Genomic DNA, 7,275 nt, shown 5'->3' on the forward strand with positions numbered 1-7,275 from the left:
TAACCGGATACATTTTGTGAACAATGCGATGTTCTCTTTCCTTTTTTTCCCCCCCTTTTTGAGTCCATGAAAGATTATATTTCAAAATATGTGAAAAGCAAAATATGAGTTGCCTCTTAAAAATGGGGCAAAAGACAGAAGGAACAACTCTATTGATCTATTGGTTGGGATCACAAAATCAATGATTCAAGGATCAAAGCATTGTTATGGCAGTGCATTAATATTTCAGGAGTGGTATTTAGGAAGTATTTCCACAACCACGGCGTTCTAATCTCCCTAATGGCCGTAATGGGAGTGCAGTTCTGAATCAGGAATGTGAAGTGTGCAGGACAGTTCTGCGGCTCCTCTCCATCGAGTATTATTCCATCCAAAACATGCCTTTGCTTTTTCATTGGGCGGAAGTGGGGAAGGGTTGGACTTTAGTATGTCTTAAAGCTTGGAATATGACAATCCTAGGAAGTTAGAACATTCAAGGATCAAACATTCTGTTGGTTGCTATCATAAAATCTAGCTGATTAACATAAATCCTAAAATGAAAAAGTCTTGCAAGGCTATATATAAATTGGATTTCTGATTTCACATATGATCATCTTTCCTATGCCATTTCCTGAACCTTAATCAGGGGAGATTAAAAACATGTATCACATTTCTCTCTTGTATACTCCTTGTGTACTTGAGTTCACCTTTTGCACTTATCAATAAGATTTTTTTTACTTATAAAATAACATTTATCACATTTATTATGTTGTTTTTTTCTGAAGTTTTGCTCGGATCATCTTTGAAATATTGATAAGAGTGTGCTCTAGGAAGATAGAGCAAGGCTTCTACAACGCAATAATTTAATACTTGTGGGGTAGGCACTGTTCCCAGCCTGAATCCCCAAAGAACTGGTCTTGAAGTTGCTTGCACTAATCCAAGGCCATCTCCATCAAGCATCTTCCTATTAGGCACTCATATATGACAAAATGGATACATACTTGCACTTATATAGGTACCAACCCTTTGAAGGCACTTTAGAGCCTAGGTCACATTGAAAGTTCATCTCGTTGCTTGCAAATGGATGGGTTTGGATTAGTTCAAAGAACAGTAGAAATCAGTGCCCTTTGCAATTTATGAGTTATTATTTAAAGGTGAAGGTCAAATATTGAGCTGCTATCATATCATGTTACTATTGGTTATCTTGTGCTTATTTGGCTGTTTATTTTGCAAACTGACATATTCATTTTAACATGAAATTTCCTATTGATGAAGAATAGCACATAGAAATCTTTGATATATCTGTTGTTAGTTGGCCTTTGAAGGAGTTTTTGAAAGAAACTTTTAACTGGTTGTTTTTTAACTTGTCTAGTTAGAGCTTATGGCAGAGAGCCAGAATTTTCAAGAAACAAGTAGATAACAAGGGCCAAATTAAAAGATGACGAGAACAGCCACTCTGTATTCTGAATCAATATAATGTCACTTTATCCTATAAGAGGAACAGGAAAAAGATTGTGTGTGGGGGGAGGAAGCAGGGATGGGGACGGGGGTGGTAAAGGATCGCGTGTTTAGGCTGTAAGAAACTTTTTCTGTTCTTACTTGTCAAAAAAAAAAAAAATTTCGGATCTTGAATAATTGGGTTATGACAAGGTATGCCCAACATGCTGAACATACGGGAACTATCATTTAAGACGGATATTAAGTTATTCGATTTGGAATACTGCTATTATCTGCTACACATGACCACTTCATTAAAGTTGCTCTCAAAGTCTCGGATAGTTTTTTTTTTTTTTTTTTTTAATACAAAGCCAAAAGTCTCAAAAAGATTTTCTGATTTTATTGCAGGCGAAGAAAATCTTTACATGCTTATGCACCACCCATTCAGTTTGAAGCTCTCCCAGGTCAGCAACATGATGGCTCAACTGGAGCACATATGTATATGTTCATATAGGTATTTGAGATGTTGGATGAACTGTGTACTTGTTTCCATAAATACCGAGGCATTGATCTAGAAATAGATCTCCTCTCCTCCTCTGAGATCTATAATAAAAAAATTTAAAGTTTCATTTATATACTCCAATGTTAAAGCCGTGTTATTTTATATACGCAATTGCTTACTGTCACTCTGTGGGGAATGTGGTGGGAAAGAGGGGGAAACCATGTTGAATATGGATGGATGTGCATGGCAAAAATAGCCATTCCCCTGGTCCTTGTGGAATTCATCATGAACGTGTCTTCGTAGTGATTGAAGTTTGAACCTCCTCACCTTTCCTTCCATCATTTGGTTCTCCATTTTGTGGGGAAAGATAAGACTGGTCTCTTCAAAACGGGTCACACCATGACAAATTTCTCAAGGGTTCATCTTATATCAAGTATGCCTAAAAATCATATTAATACTTTATACCTTAATTTATCAACACTGCACGTTGCACTTTCAAAGTATCAAAAAGGTGTAATAAGTAATTTGCTAGAACCCGACACTCCAGATTTATTTTTATGCAACTTAAAAGAATTGAACTGAGTAAGCTTTTTGTCAATTTGATAGTTACAACCTTTTGAAACCCATATTAATGAAAAAATAGAGTTTTTTTTTTTCCCTTTTCAAAGTTTCGGTTCATGTTGGATCATAGGACGATGAAGTTGAAGCGTTTAGTCAACAATGTCTATATTTGAAGAAAAATTCTACTTATCAGTTATTATTCACTACCCCACACCATATGAAAAACAACCTCACATCCTATGGAAAAAAAAAACTATAGATTTGGAGTGTGAAAGTGAATAGTAACTGATGCATAGAATTCTTTAATTTGTTGTCATTGCGCGTTTCCTCCAATCATATGGCCTGCCACTACATGTGAATAGGCATGGGAATGGAGACTTTGGGATCTCCGAATATTAAAAACGCAAACCATTGCAATTTTAATATTATGTTAATGCTAAAGGTCACCATTTCTGTATATATATTATATTGATAAAGAGCAATTTTCTGAGAAAACTTGGCCAAACAAAGCCTAAAGGTTAAAGAACAACGAACACCTCTCTGCAAATTGGCAATAAAATAAAGTATTAAGTTGGCCTTTTCTGTTTGGCCTCAGGAGCCAGGGATTTCTTTAAACTTACGAACAAGCAAGCATAACGTGGAATCTTTTCAACTTCTTCGCTTTGCTTTCACCCATAACAAACTCGTGCTTCTAATTGAATCTATAAATGCATGTGTGTGTTGTTCTCTTCACACCACACCAAACACCCTGAGGCAGATCTTCTCTCTCTCTCTCTCTCTCTCTCTCTCTCTCTCAAAAAGTTCAATACCAAGAAAAGAAGCCAATTGTGGACTATAACTTGTCCAGATAGCTAGGCAGCTGCAATGGATCATGGGAGAGAGGTATCTAGCAGTGGTGGGCAAGGGTTGAACAAGGATAAACATAATTATGCAAGGAAACAGGTCATGAAGAGACAGATAATTGTGGATGATGAGCGAGACATAAATCAACTAGCTGATTCTTTTATCAAAAATTTTCGCAACCAGCTTAAGATTCAACGAGAAGAGTCTTTCAAACGGTTTCAGGAGATGATATCCCGAGGAGTTTGAGTTATGTTTCAAAATATATGCATTTGTGTGGTAATAAGGATTGATTGAAGAGGTTCATCTGTACTCCCCTGAGGCTAAAAGCATCATGCTACTTATGTATTCTATGCTTTCACTTTCGAGTATTTTTCTTTGGATGAGTAAGTATTTGTGAGTTTTTTTTTTTTTTTTTTTTTTTCTTTTGGGGGGGAGGGGATACCCATGATTTTGGATAGCGTCAAACTCCAAACTTTGCAAGTTCTCCAGTTGTTTCACATTTTTCAGATCTCGTTTGGGTTTCAAAAGAAGCCACTATAGTGTTAATGATGAAAAAAAAAGTTCGAAAAATCGACTCCATTATCATGCTCAGCTTTTTTCCTTTTTTGAAGATCTTTTGGTAGTAAGGAGGCCAGTGTTGAAGCAGGTTTCCGCCAGCAGATTGATTTCATATTTATTGCTCATCATTCAAGAGGAATTGCACGGGAACCACCCTGGACAACCTTTACCTGAGGTAGATCTTCCATTGCAAGAGCAAAGATTCAACAATGGAGAAATGTTTTTTCTGTTCTCGAAGGCAGAGATCAAGCAGGCGGCAAAATCTTTTCGGCCCCTGGTTGTTTTGAAATTTTTACGTCGTAGACCCTCCTTGGATCATGTGCAAGGCTTTATTAAAAATTGTTGGGGGTTACAAACCATGCTAGTGGTGGATCAGCTTAATAGCCCAAGGGTCGTGTTGATTAGGTTCTCAAATGAATATGATTTTATCAGTGTTATGGGTCGAGGGAACACAGATATAGAGGGTGTACCATATAGAGTGTTTCAATGGACCCCTAATTTCAATAAGGAAGAAGAGTCGTCAATGGTGCATGTTTGGATTTCTTTGCCTGGTTTACCTCCGAATTATTTTCATGCCTCCATATTGAAGAGTATAGGTGGGTGTTTTGGGCGGTTTTTAAAGCGGGATAATACAACAACGTGTGTAACACGACCAGAGGCAGCGTGTATATATGTGGAGATGGACATCTCGAAGCCATTGAGACATTCGTTTTAGCTAGGTACCCCGGGCTTGGAGTCGAGCCATTTTCAGAAGGTTATGTATGAGACAATTCCTGCTTTTTGTACGTTATGTCGTAAATAGAGACATATGGAGCAGCAATGTGGTAGAATGAATCATAATGCAAAGGCAAGCTCAAAGGTGGAGAAGATTGAGGAGGGGAAGAGAGAGTTACCAAAGCAGGTGTGGAAAGTGGTGGATGCGAAAGATAAGGTCGAGAAATCTTATGATCTGATGAAGGATCAGAGGGTTGATAAGCCCTCGCGAAGGGATGTAATTTTGGCTGAGATTCAAAACCGGAAGCATGATTTCAAGATTATTAATAAGTGTTGTTTGTGGCTGAAAATGGGGATGTTATGAATCAGAGTCGGTTTGATATGGTGCAAAAAGAGAAGGGTTGTGCACAGTCATGTGTTCAGCCGATGGTTTTGGCGAAAGGAGTGGAAATCAGTAGTGGGAAGAGAAGGGAGTTTTTAGAAAAGTCGGGTGAGTCATCTCATGGGTTGGGCAGCTGGTTTGATCAAACGGAGTCTGTGGCTGGTGGTGATTTTCTTGATCAAACAAGTGCTGCTATTGATGAAATTTCGAAGGATGGTCTTTTGCCCAGGAGTTCCCTAAAGGCTATTGATGAGACTTTAGAATTTGAGCTTTTCCACATGGCTGATAGAGGGCTGAGTGAAGGTGTTGGTGTAGATGCAGCAAAGTTTTCCTCTTGCAAGTCAATGTCGGATGGAGAGCCAAAAGAGGATGTTGATGAATTGGCAACAAAATGTTTTGAGTCTGATCCGGAATTAAATATCCCGTTGATTTGTCTTCGGGGTGTGAAGAAGAAGAAATCTACAGTGATCCTAAAGAGGATGACTCGGTCCCAACAAATTTTTTAATTATGTTGAACATACTTACGTGGAATATTAAGGGGATTCTTTCGTCGAAGAGTAGGCTTCGGCTCATTTTGAATAAAGATCGTCATTTGGTTGTAGCTATTCTTGAACTTTTTCTTGTTGCAAATAAGTGTAGGCGGTGGCCAAGGTGGATGAACTTACCAAATTTCTGTAACAACATGGAGGTTGGAGGTAAGATTTGGTTGTTTTGGGAGAAGGGTTTGGTTTTTGATTTGGTGTCAACCTCGAATTAGGCCTTAACTAGGTGGTTTTGTCGGGACACAGGTTTTAGCATCGTTTGTGTATGCTAACTATTTTCATAGAAAACAAGTTGAACTGTCCTATTTAAGTGATGTAGATGCAGGAAGATGGCATTGGTTTGTTGGGGGCGATTTTAACATTATTCGGAGTAATGATGAGAAAGTGAGTGGCATTTTCATGACATCTCGTGCTAAAGCAGATTTTAATTACCATCTGGACTCGGGCTACTATCTTGCGGCATGGACCACAACGCTACCTGCACTTCCTCCATCGATGGTGGCGCACAAAGGAGGCTATTTTCCTGCTCTGAAATTGTCGGGTTGAGCAAATCCAAAGCATCCTCATCAAAATCCACACTGGATGTGGTCAAAAGTTCCTTGTAAAAATTTACAGCCCCAACGTGCACTTCATCCGCTGACACCAAAGCTTGCCCATTTGGAAGATTAATCCAGTCAATGGCTTTATTCTTCTTCTTAACTAGCAAAGTTGTGTGGAAAAAAGCCGTGGCGAATATTGTCATGATTCCAAAAGTGGATGTGCCGGATGGTTTTCCATAATTTCGGCCTATTAGTTTGTGTTTGGTGGTTTATAAAATTATGGCAAAGGTTATGGTTTTTCGTTTAGCACCGATTTTAGAAAAAACTATATCTTCGAAGCAAGCGGCTTTTATTCGTGGACATAGCATTTTTTATAATATTGCTCTTGCTCAAGAGTTGGTGCATGGTTTGAATCGGAAGTCAAGGAGGAGAAATGTCATGTTCAAAATTGATATGACGAAAGCTTATGATCGGGTAAATTGGAGATTTTTTATAGAAATTTTGAAGAGATTGGATTTTTCGAATGAATAGAGAAACATTATTTTCAATAAGATTTCTTCTCTGTTTATTTGTTTATGTTAAATGGGAGTTCGAAAGGTTTTTTTAAGCCTTCCCGTGGTCTTCGTTAGTGAATCCTTTGTCGCCAATTTATTCTAACGAATGAGATATTATCTGAGATGCTTCACAAAAAAATTCAAGAATGAAGTATTAAAGCATTTCATCCGGAAGGAGGTACTGAACGTTGATGGTGGAACCACCATGGACAATAACATGCAGCAAACCAAGATCCCTGGATGTGATCATCCTTTCAAGTAAAGCCAGAGCTCTGTCGTGATTAATTTCTTTTATCTTCGGTGTCAACCGGACCAATTTTGTAACTTTTGTAGTAATTTACAATTTTCACAATATACATGAATATATATATATATAAATATATATTTAACATTATTCATCATCCTTTTAACCATCATCTTTTCATCATCTTTTTATGTGATATCAAATGATTGACACATATCAGAAGCTCAAGCTGAATGTATGTCAGGGAAGGGTCAGAGGAGTTGGATGAGGGTTTTTAAGCAATATATAACAAAGAATTTTTCAATGATTTAATGCTACATCATAAAATGGTAAAAAGATAATAGTTAAAAGAAAGATGAAAATACATCTCTATGTGGGGAGAGAGAGAGAGAGAGAGAGAGAGAGAGGGAGAGGGATAAGATA

This window comes from Juglans microcarpa x Juglans regia, chromosome 7D, assembly GCF_004785595.1.
Source record: "Juglans microcarpa x Juglans regia isolate MS1-56 chromosome 7D, Jm3101_v1.0, whole genome shotgun sequence".
NCBI lineage: Eukaryota > Viridiplantae > Streptophyta > Magnoliopsida > Fagales > Juglandaceae > Juglans > Juglans microcarpa x Juglans regia.